Source organism: Oryctolagus cuniculus, chromosome 13 (genome assembly GCF_051225735.1).
Source record: "Oryctolagus cuniculus isolate XC-2025 breed Fujian yellow rabbit chromosome 13, ASM5122573v1, whole genome shotgun sequence".
Lineage (NCBI taxonomy): Eukaryota > Metazoa > Chordata > Mammalia > Lagomorpha > Leporidae > Oryctolagus > Oryctolagus cuniculus.
Window position 1 is genome coordinate 28,249,562 of NC_142879.1, and position 27,999 is coordinate 28,277,560.

At 41.7% G+C, this 27,999-nt stretch overlaps 2 long non-coding RNA genes across 17 annotated transcripts in view; one reads left to right on the forward strand and one right to left on the reverse strand.

Moving 5' to 3' along the window:
* Positions 1 to 26,361, forward strand: LOC108178208 (uncharacterized). Of its 2 annotated transcripts, none has more exons than XR_016219645.1 (4): positions 1 to 131; positions 3,307 to 3,472; positions 3,580 to 3,629; positions 26,263 to 26,361. It is a non-coding gene; the product is annotated as an uncharacterized LOC108178208 (long non-coding RNA). The 2 variants fall into 2 exon arrangements; XR_001794906.4 differs by lacking the exon at positions 26,263 to 26,361 and adding an exon at positions 14,279 to 15,384.
* LOC103350974 (uncharacterized) overlaps positions 1 to 27,999 on the reverse strand; it is a 183,641-nt gene that overhangs the window by 125,513 nt on the left and 30,129 nt on the right. For 7 of the 15 annotated variants that reach the window (XR_016219642.1, XR_016219641.1, XR_011381444.2 and 4 more), the window contains exon 2: positions 2,265 to 2,413. The exons of 6 other annotated variants lie outside the window; for them this stretch is intronic. This is a non-coding gene — a long non-coding RNA (uncharacterized LOC103350974). Of the gene's footprint in view, positions 1 to 2,264; positions 2,479 to 3,246; positions 3,368 to 27,999 lie in introns of those variants that run through there. 2 more of the 15 variants (XR_007909622.3, XR_007909623.3) reach the window with 2 other exon arrangements.

A 27,999-nucleotide genomic window follows, 5' to 3' on the forward strand; every position in this document is an offset into this window, starting at 1 on the left:
GTTTGTGTTTCAGATGCTTCTATGCATCTCTACCAGCTGAACTCACCCCGTCTGAGGTACAAAACGTTTGTGCAGTGCAGCTCCCTGTGCTCAGCTCCCACAGTGGCCAGACTTGCAACCCCTTTCCACTGGTATGTTATTTTTTAATTTTTTTTTCTTGAATGTATTCCTATTCTCAGAGTCCATCTGTTAAGTCCTTTCATCAGTGGCATATTTGAGACCCCATGCCATGCAGAACTCCATGAAGGGACCATCTTTGTCCACTATAAAAATGAAGTGCTCTCCACTTCCTCTCTATGAAAGAGAAAGGTTGGATGAGACCCCAGTCCCTGGGGAGAGAAGACGTGGCAGCAGGAGACCTTCCACCTTCTCCACCTCCTCCTTTGGGTCCTTCCTCTATTCCTACCACCTTTTCTATAGGGTCGGCCAGAAGGACACACACAATTTCACTCCAGTGCAACTGGACAACAGGGCGTGGAGACGTTGTGGAAGTTAAAAAGGTTTAGCTGAAATGGACACTACACGTAAACCTGGTGTTTGTCATGTCATGGCATTTGCCAAGATTTCGGGAAAGAAGTCATAGGACCACCATTCACTTCGCCCTTGTCCCAGCAACTTCTCAGTAGCTTGCTTTGTGGTCCTTTAATGTTCAGGATCCTCACGGGCAGAGGCTCTGCCTCTACAACGACTGCGAAAGCAAAAGCATCGCGCGTCACCCTTGCCTCCTGCGGAGGAGACACCCATTCTCATGTTTGCCCCCAGCTCAGTAGCTCAGGGCTCTGCTAATCTTGCTGAACACTTCAGTTTTTAGATGGTATATCAATGAGGCATTCAAACAGAGCAGTTTATACACAAAAATTCTGTCTGCTTTGTAAAAGATTATCCTTTTATAAACACTCTGCAGAAAACATAAAAGCAAATAGGAGACAGCACATGGAACAGGAAAGATGTTAGCAGGGAGATTAATACTGAATGGGTCGAAATGAATGGCGCTCACTAAAACGAGGTCCAGATACTTTGGCTGCAGTGAAACATAAATAATGGGAATGACACACCGTTTATTCGGGATAATGAGTTGATCCAAAGTAGAGGGCTAGGACAAGAGATTAAAGATTAAATATCCATCTCCTGATGAATATCAGTAGCCAACTTTAACCTTTTCCTTCCAAAAGTACGATTTTGCTTGAGCAGTCACATGTGCTTATGCCACAGTACAGAAGTGGGATCCTTTAAAAGCACTAGCACATTGTTGCTTCCATCACTTTCTCATCCTGCTGGAAAACATTCTTCTGCATTTTAAGACAGGAAGCAGCATTTTATTTCTAGGCTATCAGCCTCTGGATACTGGTTTTAAGAAGCAGATTTTCCTTTTCATTATCCTGTAGTTGACAAATCTAGTTTAGGGACTCCTCTCACATCTCCCCATTCATTGCTTTAACAATAAAGTTTTTCAAAAGGAAAGAAAAAAGTGTGACTGGCACAACCCAATAATAGATGGATTTCATGTCAACAGTGAGGGCAGCAGAGCAACTACGTAAGACAGGCAAGAGATATCTTCCTGTCCAAACTCCCCATCTTCTCCACGAGGAAACTGAGGCCTGTGGCCAGGGCGTGTCCCTCCCAGACTCCAACTGCTAGTTAGAGCCAGGACTGGTACCCAGGGCCTCCTGGCTCCAGCGCCAACTCTTTCTATGACACCCCCTGCTGCCTCTTTATTCTCTCAAGTTGGAAATAATGACCAAAGCAGCTTGCTGGAAGAGCCAGTACCCCACATGCTAAATTAAAGCTCTGAATTCATGAAAAACTTCAACTGTTGGAACCTCTGAATAAATAGGGGTTGAAAACCAAAAAAGGAGGATGGGGTGGGGGGAGGTGGAGCAGCAGGAAAAATGTAGAAGAGGAGGATGCAAAAGGAGCAAACAGCAAACTCAGATGCCAGCGATGCCAAACTCCAGCCCCCTACCTTGGCATGATTTTGAAGCAGTCTGTATGTGCCTCTCTGCCCCCACCCCGCCGAAGGACCAAGAAAACTCAGGGCAAGAAGAAATTTTTGGTTTCCCCATTTTTGAGACCACAGGGCTACCCATTGTTTACAACCAAGAGCATGAGAATGTTTTTGTGGCTGGTAGACACCAGTGGAGTGGCAAAGCGACGAGACTCAAATGTGGCATTAAAAGCAAAAGCAAGAAACCAAAAGCAAAAATCCAGGCCACCAACTAGGCAGGAGCAGGAGACCATCACAGGTTAATTCCACAGCCACTCACCTACAGAGAGCAAGGTCAGGCTTTGGCTGGCATCCCATGTGATATCAGTTTGGTGGTTTCAGTCTATGCTCCAGGGAACATTTGTCTTGGTGCCAAAGTGACATGCACACACGGTTGGCAGGCTGTCCTCCAGAGGCCAGGGACAGGAGCTGTGGAAGTGTATCCATTTTCACTTTGCAAGTATTTGCATGCCAATGCCTCAGCTATTGCTGCTCTGGAGAGAAAGAGGGGAATTGATGCCGGAGAGCAAGGCTGTTTTCAGTCGCCTTAGCCCACATCCGGATGGTGGAGCTGGCAGCTCCATGCCCTCCATCCCAGTCCCCTTGGGTGAATACTCTGGAGTTTATCATAGTGTCACAGGTAAAAATAATCAAACCACTTCCTAGATAAGAAAACTGTTACTGGGGCCACCCACCAGGCCTTCTTAGCAAAAATAAATTTCTGTGATTACCATGTGTCTCACTGGTTTGCACTTAGATGGGACTGCACGTTAAGAGAAAAGGCAAGATAGTCATAAGGTGTACAACTACTGTTTTTGAAAAAGGAAGAATATGTTATGCAGAAAGCTTCAAAGTGGAGTTCCCATAGGGAGGCCAGCATTCACTAACGCCATTTTTTGAACAATGAACAGGCTCAGCACAAAGAACCCGGAAAGAAACACCAGCACCCCGTCACCTAAATTACGAGTACTTAAAGGGAGACCCACTGGTAAACCACACTGTAATGCTTTTCCTAAGAGATATGAAATAATCAGGTACCAGTAATCATGGAAATAAGAAGAGGATAGCTACGGGGGAAGGGGAAAGGCAGGTGATGGAAGGACTTGCCCCCGAAGCACCTTGGTTTCATTAAATTGCTTTCTGATGTTCAGCTCCAGTTAAGGTGATTGACAGCAGCAAGGAGTTTCAAACAATACGGCACCACACTAGGGATGATGTTACGCAGAGTCAGAAGGATAATGCAACATAGACCTTGGACCCACCTGCAAAGAATTTCCTGTTAAGTGCTCCGAGTACTTAAAAATGCAACCCACACTTTCCAGGTGTTACAGGTATTCCCTCATGGATGGAGCCTATTAGTAGATGTGACCATGAAAAGACCACGGCCTACAAAGTGAGGTATTTGCATCTTCAGCTCCCCAGAGATAATTTAATGATTTACAAAAACAAAGATGTCTGCCCTCAAATTAATCCTTGATGGCCAATGAGGTGAGTGGGGTTTGGGAATTTCCCTCAAACTGGCATTTAAAAGTGTTGATCTGCTAGCAAATAGCTACTGAGGTTTTATAGAAATTCCCTGAATTGGCTCTTTTCAGATGATGAAACCCACAATAAATTAGATGATCATTCTCCAAGTTCCCAAATGGTAAGTTTCCCTGGTTGTGAAACTGGATTTGTCTTGGGGCCAAAGCTGCTGATAACCATAGGGATCTTGATAGACTAAATTCCTATTTTCCTCCAAATACAGTCATTGAAAAAACTCAATATTTTCATAGATACATAAGAACAATGAGACAGAACATGTCTTTTTCTACGGTTTAAATAAGTAGTACATACTGGAGCATCTGGGGTTCAGGCAGGTTCTCTTAATTCTGGCTCTGCCTATGTGGTTAGTTTCTAGTTCAGATGGAAGTTAATTTTTATACAAATATACCTTAGATCAGAGTCTGTGGGCTTTCACTTACAATTCCAGAGCAGTCTATCTCTATGAGGACACTTCTAAGAATTCATGGAAAATTTGAATTAAGATAAATTTACTTTGGGGCAAAAATTTTTCAGATCTTTGCATAGCATATTCACAATACACATTTCTCATGGGTTTTTGGAGACACACAGTTGTAGATTTTAAAAAATTGCAGCAAAGTAAACTTACTTTTTTAAAAAAATTTATTTGACAGGTAGAGTTATAGACAGAGAGAGAGAGAGAAAGGTCTTCCTTCTGCTGGTTCACCCCCCAAATGGCCGCTATGGCTGGAGCTGTGCCGATCCAAAGCCAGGAGCCAGGTGATTCCTCCTGGTCTCCCATGCAGGTACAGGGGCCCAAGCACTTGGGCCATCCTCCACTGCCCTCCTGGGCCACAGCAGAGAGCTGGACTGGAAGAAGAGCAACTGGGACTAGAACCGGCACCCATATGGGATGCCAGTGCCATAGAAGGAGGATTAACCAAGTGAGCCACGGTGCAAGCCCTGTAAACTTATTTTTTAATTCTATTTTCCATAAACCTTTTGAAGTATCCCTGTATTTGCGTGAGCCTAGCTAAATTTGGTCTCCATTAACTTGGTAGCACAATACATTGTCCAGAATTTGAGTGACTCAGGCATCACATATCCAGGACTTCAGTGTCAGCTTTTTGGGGAAAAGGAGAATGGACTGAAAGAGATGGAGCCAAGAACTCCAAAGGAGGCAGATCACAAAACAGTTCCAAGTGGTTCATTCCGTGAGGCCTTCATTCAGACATCACTGACATCCAATAGGGCAGCAGAAGTCTCCAGTGACAATGCCCTGCCTGCCACTACAACTGTGCCCTAGCCCAGTTCTCAGCCCTGAATATGCCTTAGAGTCATGTTGCAAGCTTTTATAAAATACCCAAGCCCAGTCCTCACCCAAAGGTTGTGATTTAACTGGTTGGGGGTGGAATTGCATCTTACAAGCTGCTCTGGTGCGTGTAATGCAAGCCAGTGTAGCGTGCTTCCCTCAGGTCCTAATGCCAGGAACCTATAAATGGTGCCTTGAATGACAGCAGTGAATTTTGCAGAGGAGCTTGAGATTCAGAGTTTGTCCTGAATTATTTAGGTGGGCTCTAAAGGCAGTCACAAGTTTCCTTATAAAGGAAACATAGAAGAGATTTGACACCCAGAGAGGGGAAAGTGATATGAAGATGGAGCAGGTTGAAATCTGAAAATGCTTGCTTTAAAGACGGGACTGATGTGACCTTGAACATGCTAACGTTGTATTTATGATTTTAAAATATTTCGGGGTAATAGCAACATCAATAATTTCTCATTGTGAAAACTTTTTTCCAGAACAAATTCTGTTGATTTGGCATATCTTTGGTTTTTAGCAGATTTACCAAGCTGAGCCAGTGTTTGCAGATCCTTGATTTCTTTCCTGTGTTTTCTGGAAAGTGGTTGACAATTTACCTCTTCAAATACTGGGGCCTCTTCCTTGTCTTTCTCCTGCTTTTTGGGGATTCCAATTATACATACATTAGAACATTTACTATGTATTATACATACATTAGAACATTTACTATGTCCCCTCTAACTCTTTTTTTTCTGTTCGGTCCTTTAAATTTTCGTTTGCTTTCTAATTCCATTTGACTATTTTCTTTGAGCTCATCTTTGAGTTTATTAACCCAATCTTCTGCAATATACAACCAAACCTCATGTTAAATCTTTATACTGTATGCTTAATATCACATATAATATTCTAGGTTATATAATGTTTGATTGGTTCTTTTACAGATTCAAATGCTTAGTTGACTTTCATATTTTCATCTCTTTCATATATCTTTCCTTCTATTTTATTTAACATTTATGTTGATTATTTTATTTACTTTTTAATGTCACTCTGTAAAAAATTATTGATAGATGGCGGGGAGAGACATAGATATATGATAGATAGATAGATAGATAGATAGATAGATTCCATCTACTGGTTAACTCCCTAAATGCCCACAATAGCCAGATCTGGGATGAGCCAAAGCCAGGAACTGTAAATTCAATTCAGGTCTCCCATATAGGTGGCAGGAATCCACTTATTTAAGCCATCACTAGTCTGGAGTCAGCAACCAGGGCAGAGTATCAAACCCAGGTAGTTTGACACGAGACACAGATGTCTTCACCAGAGTCTTCACTACTGGGCTAAATGCCTTCCCATATAGTAGTTATTTTATAGCCTTTGAGCCAACTACAACAACTGGATCATCCATGGATTTGCTTCTATTGGTTGTTTCCTTTCTTGATTTTTTAGTCGTGTTTCTCTGCTTCTTCACATGTCTCATGAAATTGTATGGTAGACATTATATGTAAAAGAATCTTAGAAGCTGAAATCTGTGTCATTTCCCCGAATGGGTTTGTGCTTTCCTCTGAAAAGCAGATAGGACAGGGACAAGCTAATCACCTCAGCCGAATCAGAAATTGCACCAGCTTGGGGCTAGGCTGCAGCTTCAGTTAGCTTAGACCACCTCTGGTTTCAAGTACCTCAGTGACAGTGTGTGTGTGCCGTAGGCACTGCCATCTTGCAGGTTTTCCAAGGACTTTGACACAGTGAGCCACCCCATGCTGCTTTTCCAGCACTGTCTCCCAGTCTCTTAGCAGCTTCCTCCTGGCTCCAAAACTTAGCAAATGTCCTTTGCAAAAACTGATTAAGGCACGAGGAGCTCTAGACCCTGGCTTCTCAACTTCCTCAGAAGGTCTCTCCTTCCTTAGGTAGTGTTGCTCTTCCTAGGACAACCCTGACTGGTCCTCAGTCTTTGACCATACTTACAATCACCCCCAGCAAAGAAACTGGATGGATTTCAGGGTACCTGGGAAGGGAAGTTTCCTCTGGAATTTGCATCTTATGCTATTTGCTTTCTCTTTTTCAATGTTTTTAAAAATATGTTTTTTATAAATTATTCCATTTTTCCAGCTACTATAGCAGACCTGTCACAATCTACTAATAAAAAACAGATTAGATTTTTATAAGTTAATTCCATAAATAATTTTTATATAGAATAGTCAAAATTTTCCCAGGGATTTTCTACTTCATTGTTTCTTGACTGACAAAATTCTCATCCGGCTAAATTTTTCCACGTAAATTTACAGCCAAAGATTTAATTTATTAAACAGCATTTCTCACAATATGAATTTTCATCATTCATAACTTCTGTCATTGTGAGCTTTTCTTTGTGGCCAGGTTGAATTTTCCCCATTCAAATTTTGCACATCTATACTTAGTCATTCTTCAGAAGCATTTTAGCCACTAATGTATTTTATCATGTACAGTTTTAAATTGTAATTTTATTTGGCATTTGTTTTACCAGTAATATCCAATATAAACTCAATAAATGATGATCTCCACCAAGTGTCCTTGAATGTCTACAAAAATGCTATGCAATTCTTCCCCAGGAAATCTAGATCTTTTAACTCTCTATTGGCCTATTCAGTGTCAATTATGAATTGGTCTGTTGCACATCTTACAACTTTCTCTCATAAATCTCTAATCTATATAGTAATAATCTTCAGTGTTGGCAGTGCAAAGAGCAAAATGATGAAACTGAAGTGGTTGGCTTAGAGTGGCAAGATCAACAAGCCTTGCATCATGACTGGAACACAAAGACCTTGGTGACAGCACAGCCCTAAGGACAGCTCGTCTCAGCTGCAATGTGCTTGCTTCTCTCTAAGTCTCCTTTCTCTAGAAAAAGCTTTCTCTGATTAGTCATGGTTGTCCTACTCAAAAGCTCACATCTCTGAGTCCAGTATGCCTATCCGAGCTCCTCTTCCTGTGTCAGGACTTGTCAGCTTCAATTTCTGCCATGAATTTCCCTTTTTAAAAAGAGATTTATTTATTTATTTGAAAGGCAGAGCAAAAGATAGAGAGAGGAAGGAGGGAAAGAGGAGAGGAGAGAGAGCAAGACTTTCCACCACTGGTTCACTCCCCAAATAGCCACAACAGCTAGATCTCAGCTAGGTCTGGACCAGGCTGAAACCATGAGGCAGGAACCCCAACCAGGTGGGTGGCAGGAGTCCAGGTAATTGGGCCATCTTCTGCTGCTTTCCCAGGCATGTTAGCAAGGAGCTGGATTGGAAATGGAGCAGCCTGGACTTGAACCAGCATTCTGATATGGAATGCCAGCAGTGAGAGCCCAGCTTAAGCTGCTGCACCAAAACACTGGCCCATCTTTTTTGATATTATGTTTGCATTCAAATTCCCCCAGAGGAGTATGACTAACTTAACAAAATTGGAAGGATACAAGGGCCCTAATTCAGGGAATTTTGTTTGGCAATCTCTCCAACCATGTGTTTCTCAAAGTATGATCCACTGTTCACCTATAAATCTGAGGATCACATCTTTCTGTATCCCATGGCCCCAGGCCTTTGCCTTGACTATCCTTACCCCAGGCACAAGAGAAACAAGGCGAGAGGCTACCAGCGCTTCCTGCAGTCTTTTTCCTACCCTATGCCATGGGAAAGCATCCTGGCATAGCTAAAAACTCCCACATCAGACCAGTCAAATCCCAATTCCATTGCGCCTACAACTGATCCTGAGGGAGATCCTAAATTCTCTGAATCTTGTTTCCCTATTTTTTAAATGAGAGTATTGTATCTACATCATAGGGGAGAAATGGCATAGATAAAGAATGTGGCCCAGAAAAAGTGCATTTTATTCATATTTGTATATTAGCCCCTTTCCTTCTGAGGACAAGTCTATGGTGTCCCTTTCACACATAAAAAGAATAGCATAATAATAGTGTGCAGCCAGAACCAAGCAAAACACATGAGATGAACCCAGGAAATAAGTGACGAGATTTGCCAGCCAGAGATGTTATTTTTCTCCCTGCCAAGCCTGATTTTCCCAGAGATTCTGCATTTCTGTGGATAACTCGGCAATCACTCAATCCAGATATAGTCTCTCAAGCAGGCAACATGTTTCCAGTCAAAATGCTCACTTGCACTTCAAGTTTCCAATCCCCTGCTGCTACTTTCTGCAAACTTAATTAATTAGTTTCAGCTAACATTTGTTCAACCTCATGCAGCAATGGGAGACTGAAGGAAATGGGCTCTCATGAATTAAAAACATTTCAAAATATTGTCTTCTCCCAAGAAAACATTTCTTTTTTTTTTAAATTAACACTCCATTTGGATAACTTTAAGGTTTCAAAAGAAAACAAACAAGGAGTTTCCAAATAATGGTGATCGTCTTTAACTATTTCACTGCCATCGATTCATGCTATAATTTTTATTATCCCAAGCACTGGTAACCTTTTAATAGCTATGCAATAGATCCTCTACCTATCCACCTTGTAATGCCTATGCAATTATATCACATTTGGTCCTGGTGCAAAATTGCCTGCCACACACTCCATCAGGCAGCAAATTAAGATGTGCCGAAACCCTACGTGATAATATTGTCTTAGAAAATTAGAAGCTCAAGTGCCATATTGAAGGCAATGATGTGTAGCAAGAGGATCCAGTAAATTTTTCTTTTTCTTACTGATTTGGTTGTTTCACTACCAAGACATAATTACATTGGCTAAGACTAAATAATAGGAAGAGTGGCAAGGAAATGGCCCTGCAGCAAATGTCACCTTATCCCAAAAATTAACCCAAGGGATTCTGATTGGGGCATTCTGATGTGCTGAACTGGTTAACAGCCACCAATGGATTGTGTGTGAAGTCTGTGGGGGTGGGAATTCTTCCAGTGACCACACAGGACCAGATAACGTCCTAACTGCTGCTCTTCCATGATATGCCATGATTTCTGTGGAATGTTTCCTTATCCAAAAACAGTCAATGACATCTCCTCTGACTCTTGATAAGGTGCTCTCTTCAGTTCCAGACAAATGTAAGTTGCCAACATCATCGTTGTTGTTGTGAGTGATGTAGAAAGAGCTTTGAGCCTGGAGTTAAGTGACTGACCTGGTTCCTAATCACAGCTCTGCTCATTAACAGATCAAGTCACTTTCTTGGGGGTAACTAAGGAAGCCCAGTCACAGTGACAAAGTGAAAGGCCCAATATTTAGGGATACTTCTACAGGCTTTGTGAGCCTGCTAGAACGCCCATGAGTGAGTGGAATTATCACACATTTGAACATCTTTGTTCTGGTTTTACTCCGTGATCTTTTCATATATGCTCATAATTATTCTAAGATTCAAAAATCTGCCCCCAACACAGTTTGAAGACCACTGGTTAAATCATTGAGGTCAAGAAAGCAAAGGGAAAACTTAAAAGTGCAGAAACTAAACCTTGAATCACTAATTCAGAACCTTTAACTTGTAAGAGATATGAGGATATGACTGCTTTCAGAGATTCCTATCATCAGTGATGCCAGACACTAGAAAACTATCAAAAACCTGGTAACAATAAAGCAAACACTCGCTTTAATTCTGTTTACATGGTGGCAATAGTTGTTTATGTGAAAATACCTCCATTTATGACTAACCAAGGGCAGGGTAATTAACACAGTATTTAATATATTAGATTATTTTTGTTGTAATCTTTATTTGATTTTGCTCAGTCTTAGTAATGTCTTGCTCATGAGTATGTAAGACACATGTTCTTAGATATGGCATAACCTCTCTATATACACATATAGATGTGAGCACATATATGTAAAATGCACATATATGTTCTCTTTCAAACAGAGGTAGAAATACAGAGATACAAGTTTATCACAATCTTGTCTATATGCATGGTATGCTTATAATATGCATACATACATATAATAATACTTAAGTATTTGAACAAAATTTTACATATGTCTATATGCATGTGTGACTATATATTCATAGAGGTACAGAGAGAGAGAATAGGTGACTAGTTGCCAAGCCATTACCAATAAGGATCCCCCCTCTTTGATAAAATGACAAACATTTTATTGGGGAGAATAATATGTCCAACTGACAAACACTACCTGCAGCATTCCTGGCAAGTAGGAGTGGCTGTAACCACTGACCCACTCAATGTAAGCAGAGGCTGTGGGATGGAGTTCCCACACGCAAGGCAGCCTTCCTCGGTTCAGGCCTAGCTTGTCCCTTGCTTTTCCACTTCTGTCTCAGGAACACAGATGCTAGGCTTGAAGGGATCAACTGGCTTGTGATTCATGTTAAGGAAAGCTAAGGAAAAAGACCAAGGGAAAAAGGCAGAGAAAGGCTAGCTCTCTGTTCTCACCAAGATCGCTGAATCAGCTCTGGATTACCTGCCTCTGTACTTCTCCAAATATGAGAAAAATAAAACCCCTCATTCTTCCAGCCACTGTTTAGAAGCCTCTGTTCTTAGCAGTCAACTGTCACTCCTGATGCCAGAGGAACATTGATCCTTACCCTCAAGGCATTTATAGTCTTACTGACAAAACAAGGTAGGCATTTATGTTTGACCTGATTAAACAACACAGACGTGTGTAGGATTGAGTGCTTCTACAAACCGCGCAACCTGTAAGTGCTGCTGGAGTTAGAAAAGAGACCCAAGTGTGGAGCACGGATCCAGGGCAACATTTTCATCATATGATCAGCACTCGAGCTGGTGCCCAAGTGAAGGGAGAGGTTAAGAACAAGAGATTTAGGGAAAGAGTTCCAGGAGAGAAAAAGAGCAAAAATCAAATCACACAAAAAAATAGTGTAGTCTTCATACTGACTCAACCAGATGAGATGGACAGACTGTGAGGTAGCTGGAGATGAATTCGAAGGGCGGTATGGGATAAGGTGACAGCAGCCTCGGAAATTACCTGTGGAATTTGTATGTACTGACAGCGAGTAATTATTAATCCTCAACTACTCGTGTCCTCTCCTAGCCTTTTGGCTACTCTAGTTCTACGCTTGCCACTACCAATAATATAGTTCCACTCAGAAATCCCAGTTGATCCCAGATTTAACCCATCTAAAAGCAGAACTCAAGGCTGGCGCTGTGGTGTAATAGGTTAATCCTCCACCTGAGGCGCCAGCTTCCCATATGGGATCCGGTTCTGGTCCTGGCTACTCAGCTTCCAATCCAGCTCTCTGCTATGGCCTGGGAAAGCAGTGGAAGATGGCCCAAGTGCTTGGGTCCCTGCATTCATGTGGGAGAATGGGAAGAAACTCCTGATTCCTAGGTTCAGATCAGCCCAGCTCTGGCCATTACGGCCATTTGCATTTTGGGAGTGAACCAGCAGATGGTAGACTCTGTCTAACTCAGCCTTTCAAATAAATAAATAAATCTTTTTTTTTTTTTTTTAAAAAGCAGAATTCATCATTTACCTTCATCAAGAGAGCAAGGGTATTATCAACCCTTTAGCCTTCTAGTAAAGAAATCTTAGAATTATCTTTGACTTATTTTTCCTCCCCAACTCCTATACCCAATGCCACCCAACTCCATCCTTCCTTCCTTCCTTCTAAATGTCTCCAACTTCTCTCTCTCTCTCTCTCTCTCTCTCTCTCTCTCTCTCTCTCCATTTCCACCATTACAACTTATGGTTGTGTTTTAAACTGTTTCCTCCAAGAGTCTCTAACAAATACCTACCCACCACTGCCCCAGCCACAGCCTCTCCCTGTTGTAGTCATACTGCCAGAAAAATCTTCCAAAGTTGCTATTTAAAGTATATGACCCTGCCCCCACCCTTCGAGAATCTAAATTTCTGTGTTGTGTTTGCCTTTCTTGGATTCTACCATCTGATCCATTCACCTTATTTCCTTACATACAGAAAAATGTAACCAGTCCTGTATACCTCAGGATCTTTCCCAAAAACTCTATCTCATTCAACATTCATACCCAGTTCCCATCCCCTGAGAAGTCCCCGTTTCCTTTTTTTTTTTTTTTGTTATCTCAATGCTATTTAATCTTTTAATTTTTATTTTATTTTATTTATTTATTTATTTATTTATTTGTTAAAGATCTATGTATTTATTTGAAAGGCAGAGTTACAGAGAGGCAGAGGCAGAGAGAAAGAAAGGTCTTCCACCTGCTGATTCACCCCAAATGGCTGCAATGGCTGGAGCTGGGCCGATCAGAATCCAGGAGCTTCTCCCCTGTCTTTGACAAGGACTTGGGCTGTCTTCTACTGCTTTCCAAGGCCATGACAGAGTCGGATCAGCTAGGATGCAAACTGGTGCCCATATTGGATGCCAGCACTGCAGACCAGGGCTTTAATCCACTGCACCACGGTGCTGGTTCTGCTATTTATTCTTAACATTCAACTAACTGATCTCTTTCTCAAAAGTTATCCCAATCAATACTGATCTCCCCTTTTCTCAACTCTTATTAACAGTTTCTATCACACAATGTATTTTTTAAAATTATTTTTGTGTTTAAACTTGCTAGCCAGGTAGATTAGACAAGACTGTAGGGTCTCTGAAAGCTTGTTTCACTTTGCCATGAACTCATGGAGCTGAGGGGCCCTATAGAAGTTACCTAGTGTTCACCAGAGCAAATGGAATTATATAACCTTCAATGGAACAGATACTCAGAAAATGTCAGTTAGTTATTTATTAAATCTTTCTAATCCAGTGTTAGGCCAATGCAAATTCAATAAATACTTGATCATTTGATAGAAATAATCAACTGATTGAGGCTTGCAAGTGATGACACCATGAATGTCTGCTTTAGGGACATTGCTCACCCTTGTTTTCCATATCTATGAATGCTGACTCTGCCATGAGAGCTCTAGGCACACGAAGCCAATACAGCGTACATTAATTATAAAACCTAAAAGAAGTTCTATTGTTAAGAAGAATTTATTATGGCTTAATGACCACTGATTATAGTTTGGTTAATCTCCATTCATGGACAGATTTACCTTGAATTGCTGGACAATTAACTTCACCATTGTTCAAAAGGCAGTAATTATTTCTAGCTGAAAACTGAGAGGTATGGAACTGAACCAGCTGTGCCCATCCAAAATTCCTAATGAATTCTGAAAACCCATATCATCCTTTTTCTTTTATCAGATCCACTCAATTTTGTTGTAGTTTTCCCTTTTGATTCAAAGAGAACAGTTCAATTAGTAGACACAAAGAGAGTACCCATTTAAAGGTGAATTTGAACTAGGGGAAGTGTATCTTCAAAGAAATGACTCATAATCTCCTTATAAATTATTGATACCTTAGCTAGTTTTGCAAAAACAAGAAAACTAAACATTCAGTCAATTAGTTATTTGTTATTACTTGAATATTTGTTATTACTAGATCAACTATACTGCTTTGTTTTAACAGGTCATATGATACATCAGAAAAAACTCCAGATAATGTGTTTTTAAAATTTTCCTTTTATCTTGGCATCACCAAATGATTGGGAGTATTCACCATTAAGTTATTTAATGACAATATCCTTTTGTCTTACAGATAGCTTTGAAGTCTTCTACTGCCTATTACAAGTATTCGGATACTTCCCCAGCAAGGGTGGGCAGAAAGCCAACACAAGCCACCAGGTGCCAATATTACACCTGACAAATTAGCCACACGACTGGAAAAGGGTGGGCCCATCCTCCTGTTGGAGTTTCATTTCCTCTCATTTTCCCATGAACAGGAAGTCATTGGAATGGGGAAAAAAGCTTTCCTTAAAGACCCATATGACCAAAGGTCTGAACTTGTTAACTCCTTGCTAACAAACAACTTGGAAGTCAATTCAAACTAATCACAAGACTTTATTTACATTGACTTGTGTAATCCTGCTGATGGCCTGGAGTCCAGGATGTTATGATTTATTTAACACTCAGGTTGTTGATGGGGCACAGTGGGGCATGCCCTTCAATGTCATATGGAATAATTATAGAGACAGAAGAGGCAGATCGATCACAGGCCTTGCATAAATCTTGGGAACCTGAAGATTAAAGGGGTCCTGGTTAGATCTGATAGAAGCCATAGTATAGGTCCACAGTCATATTTAATTCACACAATGCAACAAGATTAATGGAAGAATTTGGTAAGAACTCATTGAGAGTCCATAAAATACTAAGATGTATTCATGTAATATGTGATTCAATTGAATGCCCTGACCAACTTGCAACTCCCACCTAAAGATTAGTTACTCAGCTTGATGAGTGTTAAATCAAGTATAATAAAGGAATGTTTTCTAGCTGAGAAATAATCCAAAGAACGAAGATGTATATTTAGGCCTATCTTAACATCATCACTAGGGATAACCACATAATAATAATGACATATATGATTATTAAAATTATATTTTAGGGGGGCTGGCACTGTGGCACAGTAGGTTAAGCCTCTGCCTGTGGCACCAGCATCCCATATGGGTGCCGGTTCTAGTCCCGGCTGCTCCTCTTCCAATCCAGCTCTCTGCTATGGCCTGGGAAAGCAGTGGAAGATGGTCTAAGCCCTTAGGCCCCTGCACCCACATGGGAGACCTGGCTCCTGGCTTCAGAGCTGCACAGCTTTGGCCATTGTGGCCATTTGAGGAATGAACCAGCAAATGGAAAACCTTTCACTCTGCCTCTCCCTCTCACTGTCTGTAACTCTACCTTGCAAATAAGTAAATAAAATTTTTAAAAATTATATTTTAGGGGCAGGGTTTGGCCTAGCGGTTAAGATGCCTGTATCCCATATCGGAGTTTGAGATCGATACCTGGCTTCTTTCCTGACTCCAGCTTCCTGCTAATGCAGACCCTTGGAGACAGCAGTGATGGCTCAAGTGATTGGGTTCCTGTCATCTATGTAGGAGACCTAGATTGAGTCCCCAGTTCCTGCCTTCAGCAATTGGACATTCATGGAGTAAGCCAGCAGATAGCAGCTTTCTCTCTGGAGTGTGTGTCTCTCTCTCTTTCTCTCTCTCTCTCCCTCCCAAATATTTTTTAAAACTTTAATCTATATTTTATATACATATGCTTTTAAAAATCACAAGAATTAGGGCCGGCACTGTAGCATAGCTGGTAAAGCTGCTGTCTGCTGTGCCAGCATCCCATGTGGGCACCAGTTCGAGTCCCTGCTGCTCCACTTCTGATCCAGCTCTCTGCAATGGCCTGGGAAAGCAGTAGAAGATGGCCCAAGTCCTTGGGCCCCTGCACCCACATGGGAGACCTGGAAGAAGCTCTTGGCTCCTTGCTTTGGATCAGCTCAGCTCTGGCTGTTGCAGTTATTTGGGGAGTGAACCAGAGGATGGAAGACTCTCTCTCTCTCTCTCTCTTTGCCTCTACCTCTCTGTAACTCTGCCTTTCAAATAAATAAACCTTTTTTTTTAAAAATCACAAGAATGACAAAATATAATATACAATGACCCACAATTTGCTTTTTTCACCTAACAATGCATTACTGACATGTGCCTTTGACTGTCTTTATAATACATTCATTCATTTTAACTTTTATATCCAATCAACTCCCTTAATTCTTTGCCAATCTAATAGGTAGAAAATGGCAACTCATGTTCTTTTATTGTACATTTATTTTATAACTATTGATATTGAGCATATTTTTCAAATGTTTGCTAACCATTTGTATTTCTTCTGAATATTGCTGTTTTATATCTTTGCCTATTTGTAAAGTGAATTATATTATTCTCATTAACTTTTAAGCATTCTTTGACTATTGGAGAGTAGCCCTTCTTTTCTATAATGTATAAATCAAATATTGTGTCCCAAACTGTCACCTTTTTTGACTTTTTAAACATTTTTTAATGAGGTCAAATCTGCCAGGTTTTCTTTAACACCCTCTGGACCTTGCACATTATGTACAAAGACCTACTAACCCAAGATTCTTTTTTAAAAGATGCATTCATAATTCCTCCTAATATGTGTATAGATTGGATTTTTATGTTTGGAGTTGTATTCCATCTGGAACTTACTTTTGTGTAGAGTATGAGTGCAGATGGAAAGCCAGTTGTCCCAATACCATTTCCCGAATGGTCTACTGTTCAGTCACTGAGCTGAAATGCCTCTGTCTTATCTGTTAAATGCCCCTATATTTCTAGGTCTGCTTCTGAACTCTAATCTTTTTGGTTAATTGATTCCCCTATCACTACCCTTCTGTACCAAATCACTTAAGACATGCAGATTGTTTTCATAACTACTAGGGCAAGTCTCCAGTCATTTAAATTTTTGTTTTTCATGGCTATTGTCATGTGCTTCCCTTCCAAACAAACACTAGAGTCGGCTGCTGAAGTTCTATTAAAAATCCCAACAGAAATGGGATTGCCTTTCAATTTATGGAAAAACTGAATAAAATTTTACATCTTAAATGCCTCCAATTTAAAGCTCAATGTTTCATGAGATACAATAACAAACTTTACAACTCTATTTAAAATTAAGCTATTATAATAAATGGGATTTATTGTCACTATTCTTGTTATATCATAACCAGGCTCTTAAAAAGATTTATTCATTTATTTGTTTTGTTTTGTTTTTTTGACAGGCAGAGTGGACAGTGAGAGAGAGAGACAGAGAGAAAGGTCTTCCTTTGCCGTTGGTTCACTCCCCAATGGCCACTGTGGCCGGCGCACTGCGGCTGGCGCACCGCGCTGATCCGAAGCCAGGAGCCAGGAGCCAGGAGCTTCTCCTGGTCTCCCATGCAGGTGCAGGGGCCAAGCACTTGGGCCATCCTCCATTGCCTTCCCGGGTCACAGCAGAGAGCTGGACTGGAAGAGGAGCAACCGGGACAGAATCCGGCTCCCCAACCGCGACAAGAACCTGGTGTGCCAGCACTGCAGGCAGAGGATTAGCCTATTGAGCCATGGCATCGGCTTATTCATTTATTTGTAAGGCAGAGTGACAGAGAAGGAGGAGTCAGAGAGGAAGACAGAGAGCTGCTCCATCCATGGGTTCTTTCCCCCAAGTCCAGCCAGGGCTGGACCAGGGCAAAGTCAGGAGCCAGGAACTCCATCTGAGTCTCTCACATGGGTGGCAGGGACTCAAGCACTTGAGCTATCATCTTCTGCTTCCCAGGCACATTAGCAGGGAGCTGTATCAGAAACAGAGCAGTCAGAATGTGAACTGGCACTCCAATATGGGATGCAAGCGTCCCAACCAATGGCTTTCCCTGCTGAGCCACCTGGGCCATGCCATCATACCAAGACTGTTAGAGGATAAATGGAAATGCTTCCTTTTGGTTGGGTCAAACAGTGTCCTAGTCTATTCTAAGAAACTGCTGTGTGTGTTATAAGGATACAGAGACGTATATGGCATGGTCTCTATCTTTGGAAACTTATAATCTAGTTAAGATAAGACATATATATGAATATAAGTCATATGGGTGTATGCATATGGTTCAAGGCAGCTTATATTTAGAGTCAAATAAGTTACTATGCACAATAAGCATTCTAAGAGTTCAATGGCAGGAGACACGAGGTAGGGAACTTGGAGATTCTTTCTTTAAATCTACCAAAGGGAACATTAAGACCCAGGCAGGTTAAGTCATCAAGTTAAGCAGTAACAGAAAACATCAGGTCTGCAGACTCCCATCCCACCGACTGTTTACTGCATCAAGCTGCCTCTCCTTTCCACATGTGTCTGCTGGCCATTTTAGGATGATCTAGAAATCTATATCTGTGAAGCAGAGGGTCCTTTGGAAAACTCACATTCATTTATAACTGTCAATATCCACAAACTAGTTCCTAAAATCAGTTAAAAATGAAAAGGTTGCATTCAAACAACTCTATTACAGGGATTTCTTTTGATCTATATGACATCAAATACCAGATATTAATGATGTTTCTCTTTTCAACCAGTGGTTTTGACATTAGAACACATAGCCCATGTCTCAGTAATAAAAAGGGAGGGATTTTTTGCCCCTTTAGGCAATTTTTCCCCTTGTCATATTTGAAAACCCTCAGGTAACAAACCCTAAGACCCACAGGAATCTTTACACCTGTGGAGAAGAGATTTCTAAAACTCAACATCAAATCCACTTTTGATTTTCCCTTGAGTTTGTTTCTGTCAATGTTAGGCAGGTAACATATTTCAGCTTTTAAGCCATGAAGTGATCTTTTTTTAGAAAAAAAAAATTGCACTCACAGCTTTAATCTTATATTTCCATGCGTATTGAGTTAAATGTTGTAAAACTATCAATTCTGTCAAAACCTAGCAAAGAGAAAACAAGACACCATGCAATCTTAATGTCCAAACTGACTAGTGATTATCAGAAATTAAATGTGCAGGAATTCCAAATCTTTTTTGATTTGAGATGTCTAGATAACTTTTGTTTTTCCATAATTGTATGAGGTTTCTACATAGTATTTAAGAATCAATTATATTGCAATTGATGTAATTAACTCTAATAATCCATTAAAAGTCAGTAGGAGGGCTATTCAAGTCAATAGAAAAGAAGGAGTATATTATGAAGGTGTTATTAACCTATACAGGATTTTACCAGACATTTTCTTTTCTTACATAATAAATACACAGTGGTTAGGAAGGCTGTCATTATAATTTAATGTGAACAATAGTCCATCACTTCTCTTCCTATGCAACCCTTAACTAATTCTATGTACCATGCACAAGTAAAATGAAACCTTTTCTAATCAGGGTACAGTCATATCAATCATCTGTTAGCCCATGATTAAAGAAGAGGGCCTTTCCCAGCTAAGGGGAAGGGGATGGGGGACCAGCGAAAGTTTCAGGCCCACCTTTTCTCCCAGTTGACAAGTCCCAGTTTCTGATGGCTGTCTGTACCTCACAACTAATCAAAGAATAAGCAGTCGTCTAGGAACTGTTTAGAACCCTCTGGCAACCACTCAAGTGCTGGTGAAAGCATGAGGAGCATTCCCTTGAGCATTTGAATTAAATGAGATGCAAGCTGCTTGGCTCCAGAGCATTCCACATGTCCACTCTCACTTCTCAGGGGTCTTCTTTGACTCTAAGCTGTGATTCCCAGAGAAAACAAGCAATCTTTTTTTTTTTTTTTTTTTTTTTGACAGGCAGAGTGGACAGTGAGAGAGAGAGACAGAGAGAAAGGTCTTCCTTTTGCCGTTGGTTCACCCTCCAATGGCCGCCGCGGCCGGCGCGCTGCGGCCGGCGCACCGCGCTGATCCGATGGCAGGAGCCAGGAGCCAGTGCTTTTCCTGGTCTCCCATGGGGTGCAGGGCCCAAGCACCTGGGCCATCCTCCACTACACTCCCTGGCCACAGCAGAGGGCTGGCCTGGAAGAGGGGCAACCGGGACAGAATCCGGTGCCCCGACCGGGACTAGAACCCGGTGTGCCGGCGCCGCTAGGCGGAGGATTAGCCTAGTGAGCCGCGGCGCCGGCCGAAAACAAGCAATCTTAACAGAGCTGGCCTGACTGTGGCTAGGAATACCTCCAGCTTCGCGGATAGCAAGCCCTCCCAGGAGACCAACTGTGACTGACAGAGGTGTGGTCAGGAGACATGGATGAGAACAGGCTCTGCCACAACCTGGCTGTGTGACCCAAAGACCCTCCAGCCTCTGACTCCTCCTCTGTAAAATGGGTGGAAAGGCACCCACATCCCACGCCTGTGATTTAATAAGCCCCATTAAGTTAGGATTAAATTAGACAAACTCACAAAATACACCTTTTCAATCATAAAGCATGCCGCATCTTTGCACGTCTAGCATTGTTTAAAGACATGAAGAGTTTTCAAAGACAACTACAGGCTGAGGAACCCTGGGACAAGGGACTGGCAGCAAATGGATTCTGTTTGTTGACCAGCTATTTCAAGCTCTGGGAAGCCTGGGGGATACAAACAATTGCAAGATATGGTTCAAATGTTGAGCAACTTCAGCTCCACCTGGAGAACACAAACCTCAGCTATAAGAGGTTCTGTGTGTCAAAGCAGGAAATGCAACACATAACGAACACCTCTCTTTCTTTACTCTTGAACCCAGAAACCAGGAGCAGCTCCACACTCCCCAGAAGGAAATCCCGGTTCCCTCTTACTTCTGGATGAAGTACGTGTTAGTGCCCTCTGCGCCCTTATGCATGAACCTCACTCTTCCGAAATCAGGGAGACAGTGCAGATCCCATCCCTGCTCCTGGAACGTTGGGCCTCACCCTGAAGCGGCATCTCGTACTCAAAGAGTTCATCTCAGATATGGAACAAAGAACCCTTTTCATTCTAGAGAACTCCTGCTTTATGTGGTCAGGTAAAGACTGAACAAGCCAGCCACAGGCTTGGGCAGCCACAGTGACTAGAATACAAGACTCACCCTCTGAAGGTTTCCCTTTGAAACTCCTCCCCAAGGCCAGTCCCTGTGAGAGCATTGGGCACAGCAAAGCAGTAGCTTCAAAGTCACGTAACCTTCTATGTGCCTGGGAGGAGACAGAGAATGTCACCTTCCTTTCTTTTTCCTGAAACTCCCACTGTCACTTTGTACCAGTCCCAAGAACACAGAGAAAAGACACCTGGTCCAAGAGTCAAGAGGCCTGGGTTTGTCGTTCTGCCTCTGCCAGTAACAAACTGGGAAGCCACCTCTCTTTCTTTGGCCACATCCTTTTCCAAAGAGGAAGATTCAGGGGACTGACATCCTCTCTTGCCACTTCACGGGGTTAACAGGAGGGCCAGATGAAAAACTTCTTTGAAAAAAGTCAAAAGTGTCCCTGTAATTTAAGAAATGAACATTAAACCCTAACGTACAAATTTTCCACCTCTCAATTATCCAAGTTGATTAGGAACTTGTCACCCCCATTCACGAGAGAACATTCCATCTGCTGCTCAGCTTTGAAAGGATGGGCTGTCCTCTGATAAGTCCCCATCACTGATTCCTTTGCAGATAAAAACTTGCAGGAGTAGGAAGTGGAGCCTATTGAATCGTCTCTGGCTTTCACAGTTGTGCTCTCTCTCTCTCTCTCTCTCTCGCTCTCTCTCTCTCTCTCTCTCCAGGCCCACAGAAGCTTGAAATACTGCCGCTCCACTCAGTGATCTCCCACCCCCGGCCTCCACCTGCCCACACAGATCTGGAGGTACCCAAGAACATCTGACCCCAATTACATTCATGTGACACCTTTGTTCAGGGCAAAATTCACTTGAGAGGGGAAAAACATAGCTCAACCAGGAAATACAACTTTTACAGCTATTTCATCCTCCCCTCACGTGGCGCTGGAACACCGCTTGAAAGGACATTCTTGTGGCATTTCCAGTTCTTTTCCTTTAGGTCTGCAAACAGGAGTAGCCCGTCCAAGGGGAAACTACTCCCCAGCAGAGCAGCTCTTCAAAGGGGACTTCTTCGGGCAGGAAAAGGGAACGTCTGATACTGGAGCTGAATAAACAGACTCATCAAACTGAGTGCCAGATTGGAAAACCAGGCGCTCCGTGCTTGCAGCCCGCCAGCCGCACTCGGCACGGGTGCTATCGCCCTGTCTCGCTATCTGTCTCTGTCTTTGTCACTCTTTTTCTCTTCCATCTTATTCATTCTTTTGGTTTCTTCTTCAGCCTTCATGTTTCTGGGCATAGAGCCAGTGTGTTTATTAATAAGGCTCGACAGTGTTCAAAGACGCCCGTTACAAACTCTTCTATCTTGTCTATCTACATGGTTTACTTTCTCTCTGTGGCCTTTCTTGGAGAGGAGCTTGATGATTGACACACACAATGCTACAAACCCCAGATGATGAACTGATAGCATTAGAGCTTGATGGACTCTCCATGGGCCATTATTTCCAGGCAAAAGTGCAAATTTACACACTCAAAAATAAAAATTGCCCACTCCAGGCACTGAGAGAGTCCAGTCCCATTCACAATCTGATCCTGTGTTTCACAGCCTGTAGCAGTAATTCCAAATGTTAACACAAATGTTTAGAATAACTACATGTTTCCACTTGAGTAGCTGGTTGTCAGTGAAATTCCAAACCATAGGTCATAGCAGAGCTTGGGCTTAAAAACCAGACTTTGTTCCATCCTGGAAAAATTGGGCTTTTCCTTTCAACTTTGAACAAGTATACCAATAAATGTTATGGTTCTTCAAATAACCTGGACCATAACTGCTTTTGGTTGTTGTGTGCATATCCATCCATATTCACAAGGGGAAAGTCAATTCTCTCTGCATTTCCACCTCCCAATCTCAGTCCCATCAAGATGTTTTTCAAGCATCCAAAGATTAGCTGAAGGTCTCACTCTGGCCTCTTTGTTCTCACTGTCTAAATCTTTTCTTAAATATCTTCTCAAGGAACTATTCCTTGATGATAACCATCCTTTGAAAAAGTTTACATTAAACTTTTTAGGACATAACTTTAAAATGAGAGACTATTGCTTTTTTTTTTTTACTTTTTTATTTATATAAAGGGAACAAATTTCATGTGTTTTAAGAACATAATGATACTTCCCATACTACACTCCATCCCTCCCTCCCCCTTCTTTTCTTATTTTTAAGTTTTACAATGACATACTTTTTTTAAAAAGTGATTTATTTATTTATTTGAAAGGCAGAGTTATAGAGAGGCAGAGGCAGAGAGAGAGAGAGTCTTCCATCTGCTGGTTTACTCCTTAGATGGCCGCAACGGCCGGAGCTGAGCTGATCTGAAGCCAGGAGCCAGGAGCTTCTTCCGGGTTTCCTACGTGGGTGCAGGGGCCCAAATATTTGGGCCATCTTCTACAGCTTTCCCAAGCCTTGGCAAAGAGCTGGATTGGAAGTGGAGCAGGCAGGACTTGAACTGGCGCCCATATGGGATGCCGGCACTGCAGGTAACAGCTTTACCTGTTACACCACAGCGCCATCCCCATAAGGACATACTTTCAATTTATAATCACAAACTTAACCCTCTTCTAAATAAAAAATTCTATAAGTAATAAGTAGAAAAACCACTGTTACTCAAGAGTATAGACAAGAGCTAAAAATAAATATAAAATCTATCTCAAAATGTCAATTTCCCTCATACACATTGCATTTTTTATTAGTTACCACAAATCAGGGAAAATATATGATATTTGTCTTTTTGGAACTGCCTTATTTCACTAGGCATGATTGTCTCCAGTTGCATCCATTTTGTTATGAAAGACAGGATTTCGGTTTTGTTTTGTTTTTTACAGCTGAGTAGTATTCACTCTATTTAGTTTCTATCCACGATTCATTGCTGGCTCATTCATATCACACTTCATAACAATACCATATAAAATCCCATCTAACTGGCTTCAACAACCTTTAGTTCCAACAGAACCAAAACAACAACAAAGAGTCAAAGAGAATGGGGTTGGCATTGTGGCATAGTTGGTAAAGCTGCCACCTGCGATGCTGACATCCCACATGGGCACTGTTTCATGTCTCGGCTGCTCCTCTTCCAATTCAGTTCCCTGCTAATGGTCTGGGAAAAGCAGCAGAGGATGGCCCAAGTGTTTGGACCCCTACCACCCACATGGGAGACCCAGAAGGAGTTTTTGGTTCCTGACTTCAGCCTTGCCTAGCCCTGGCCATGGTAGATATTTGGGGAGTGAACCAGCAAATGGAATATCTCTTTCTCTCTAACTCTGAATTTCAAATAAATATTTTAAAATAAAGAAATTAAATAAAGAGAATGGTTAAGTTCATATCTAACTAGTAAAGATCTGTGATGCCCAAAACATTTCTACTGTTTTTCCCAATAATGAGTGCTTAACCCAACCATTCAGTCACATGCAACTTTCCCATCAATACTTGTGATAGAAAGTTATCTTCTACAAGACTACCTGGCTCCACCTAGTAATTCACATTTTCTGAATTTTTGTCAGTAACTACTAAGAACTAGTCATAGAGCTATCCAGTTATCCTTGCTGTCATTAACCATGAGTAACAACAAATACCCAGATTAATCATGATCTAGGACATGTATTTTAGTATTTACTTAGGGCAGTGTTGTACCTATCTTTGGGGAAACAGAAAATATTCTCATTCAGCCACTCAGAAGCTCTCTGACAAGCAGTATCTGGATATTTAGCAAAACCTCATCAACAATATATTTTTTTCATTTTTTAGTTGATTTTTTGCACACACTGATTTTTGTGCACCAGTTGCCTGTCCAACTAAGAAGAGTAAAGGTCAGTGTCCATCTTAACCAGCAGGACTTAGATGCACCCCCTCTCCATTGGACATGCATAGATCAGGTTCTCCATTGTGCAACCATCGCACAAACATCCCCTTAGACAGGCAAAAGGCACAAGGTGGGAGACATTCATTTCAGTTACCTTTGCCCAGGCTTTATTTGTTCTGCAGATAAAAAAAAACTTTGGACTTCTTTACACAGCCAGTCACCTTGCACAAACATTAAACTCCCTCAAAACTTTCTGTTCACATGGGACCCTTGAGAAAACAAAATGAAAAAACAAAACAAAAAATAAGCATGATTAAAATCTACTTTCTTCGGTCAACAGCCTAACATTGAGCAATTTCTTGACATCTTAAAACGGACTGTCCTGGCGTCAGAATGAGAGTTAGTGAACTCCCTATTGATCAAATACCTGGAACCAGTCATAACCAGTTAGAATTCTGAGGTTAGGGACACTTGCTCTGTAACCATCTCTTGTATCATGAGAACCCTAGCCACATTCACCCTTTATATGCAGTGGTTTCTAAATGTTCAGATCACACACCTCTATCAGTTAAACAAAATGCCTTGAGAATATGCAATCATGGCCAGAGCTGCGGCTCACTAGGCTAATCCTCTGCCTGTGGTGCCAGCACATCAGGTTCTAGTCCCGGTTAGGGCACCAGATTCTATCCCAGTTGCTCCTCTTCCAGTCCAGCTCTCTGCTGTGGCCCGGGAGTGCAGTGGAGGATGGCCCAAGTGCTTGGGCCCTGCACCCCATGGGAGACCAGGAGAAGCACCTGGCTCCTGGCTTCGGATCAGCATGGTGCACGGGCCACAGCGCGCTGGCCGAAGCGGCCATTGGGGGGTGAACCAACTGAAAAAGGAAGACCTTTCTCTCTGTCTCTGTCTCTGTCTCTGTCTCTCTCTCTCACTGTCCACTCTGCCTGTCAAAAAATTTTTAAAAAGAGAGAGAATATGCAATCGGTATATTATCTTTATTTATGTTCATTTTATTTGAAAGGCAGAGAGGTAGAGAAAAAGGAAGGCAGACAGAGATTTCTCATCTGCTGGTTCACACCTCAAATGCCTGCAACAGCCATGGCTAGGCCAGACTGAAACCAGGGGCTAGGAATCCCATCAGGATCGTCCACATTCATAGCAAGGACCCAAGTACTTAAGCCACTGCTGCCTCCCAGGATGTGCATTAGTAGGAAGCTGGATTGGAAGCAGAAGAGCCAGGACCCACACCAGGCATTCAGATAAGAGATTCAGGTTTCCCAAGTGGCAGCTTCACTGCTGCACCAAATCTATGTGCTTTCATTATAAATTATACATGTATTATTCTGTTGTGTGCATCAGAAACAAACAAAAAATTAAGATAAAATAATAAAGTTTTACTATATTTTCTGTATACCAATACATCATTTTGGATTCCTCAGGTGTGGATACCCTATTGCTGAGCCCACCGTTTCAAGAATGCAGTGATCTGTCATCCCCAACAACCACCTTCTTTCATCCAAATTTATTTTTTAGAAAGCTTTTATTTAATAAATAAAAATTTCAAAAGTACAACTTTTGAATTATAGTGTTTTTTTCTCCCCATAACCACCCTCCCACCCGCAAACCATCCCTTCTCCTACTCCCTCTCCCATCCCATTCTTCATTAATATTCATTTTTAATTATCTTTATATACAGAAGATCAACTTAGTATATACTAAATAAAGGTTTCAATAGTTTGCACCCACACAGAACACAAAGTATAAAGTACTGTTTGAAGACTAGTTTTACCATTAATTTGCATAGTACAACACATTAAGGACAGAGATTCTACATGGGGAGTAAGTGCACAGTGACTCCTGTTGTTGATTTAACAATTGACACTCTTATTTATGATGTTTGTAATCACCCGAGGCTCTTGTCATGAGCTGCCAAGGATAGGGAGGCCTCTTGAGTTCACAAACTTCAACCTTATTTAGACAAGGCCATAGTCAAAGTGGAAGTTCTCTCCTCCCTTCAGAGAAAGGTACCTACTTCTTTGATGGCATTCTTTCCACTAGGATCTCACTCACAGAAATCTTTGATTTAGGTTAATTTTTGCCTCAGTGCCTTGGCTTTCCATGCCTGAGAAACTCTCACGGGCTTTTTAGCCAGATCCAAATGCCTTAAGGGCTGATTCTGAGGCCAGAGTGCTGTTTACATCCAAATTTATTTTTAAGAATAGATCCTATATCAATCACTATCAGTTGCTGTGACTACAAACCCATCATTATAACAGTGCTTCCAGTTGTATTTGCATTCTAAGTTATGTGTAGTCATGGAAAGGAGGCTTTGTTTCGTGATAATGTAGTATCAGGAATGTCCAAATAATTCATAGCATCTGGAGGACTGGACAGGTTTCCTGTTGGCCCTGATCTCAGACAAGCTGGGAAGTCCCTCAAGAAATGAATATGCAGTGGGAACACAAACTTTATAAATAAAAAGGTTTTAGGCAAGAGGGAAAGAACAGAAATTATACATGAACTAGGACATTTTTCTTGATGCCAACTCCAAGTTTGTACTTGTGTGCTCATCTAAGGTGCAGAAGTAGGATGAGAGATGTTGTATGAGTACAAGAAGATTTTAGTTCCTCCAAGCCACCCTGTGGCTCCTTCACAGCCAATAAAAATAAGCTAAGATAGGGGCTGGCACTGTGGTATTGTAGGTTAAGCATCCGCCTGTAGCACTGGCATCCCATATGGGCACTGGTTCAAGTCCCTGATGCTCCACTTCCGATCTAGCTCTCTGCTATGGTCTGGGAAAGCAGCGGAGGATGGCCCAAGTGTTTGGGCCCCAGCACTCACATGGGGTACCCGTAAGAAGCTGCTGGCTCTTGGCTTTAGATCAGCCCAGCTCCAGCCATTGAGGCCATCTGAGGAATGATCCAGTGGACAGAAGCCCTCTCTCTGTCTCTCCCTCTCTCTGTCTGTAACTCTGCCTCTCAAGTAAATAAATATTTTTTTAAAAAAATAAGCTAAGATTAAACTCTCACAAGACCACCATTGAAACTTAAAGGCTTTGTAATTCCAAGTTGAGGATTCCATACTTTCAAAAAAATAATAATAATAACAAGTAACAATCACAATCACAAATACTTTCATAGTTCAAGTATGAAAACAATTTTCCTAGAGGGAAAAAC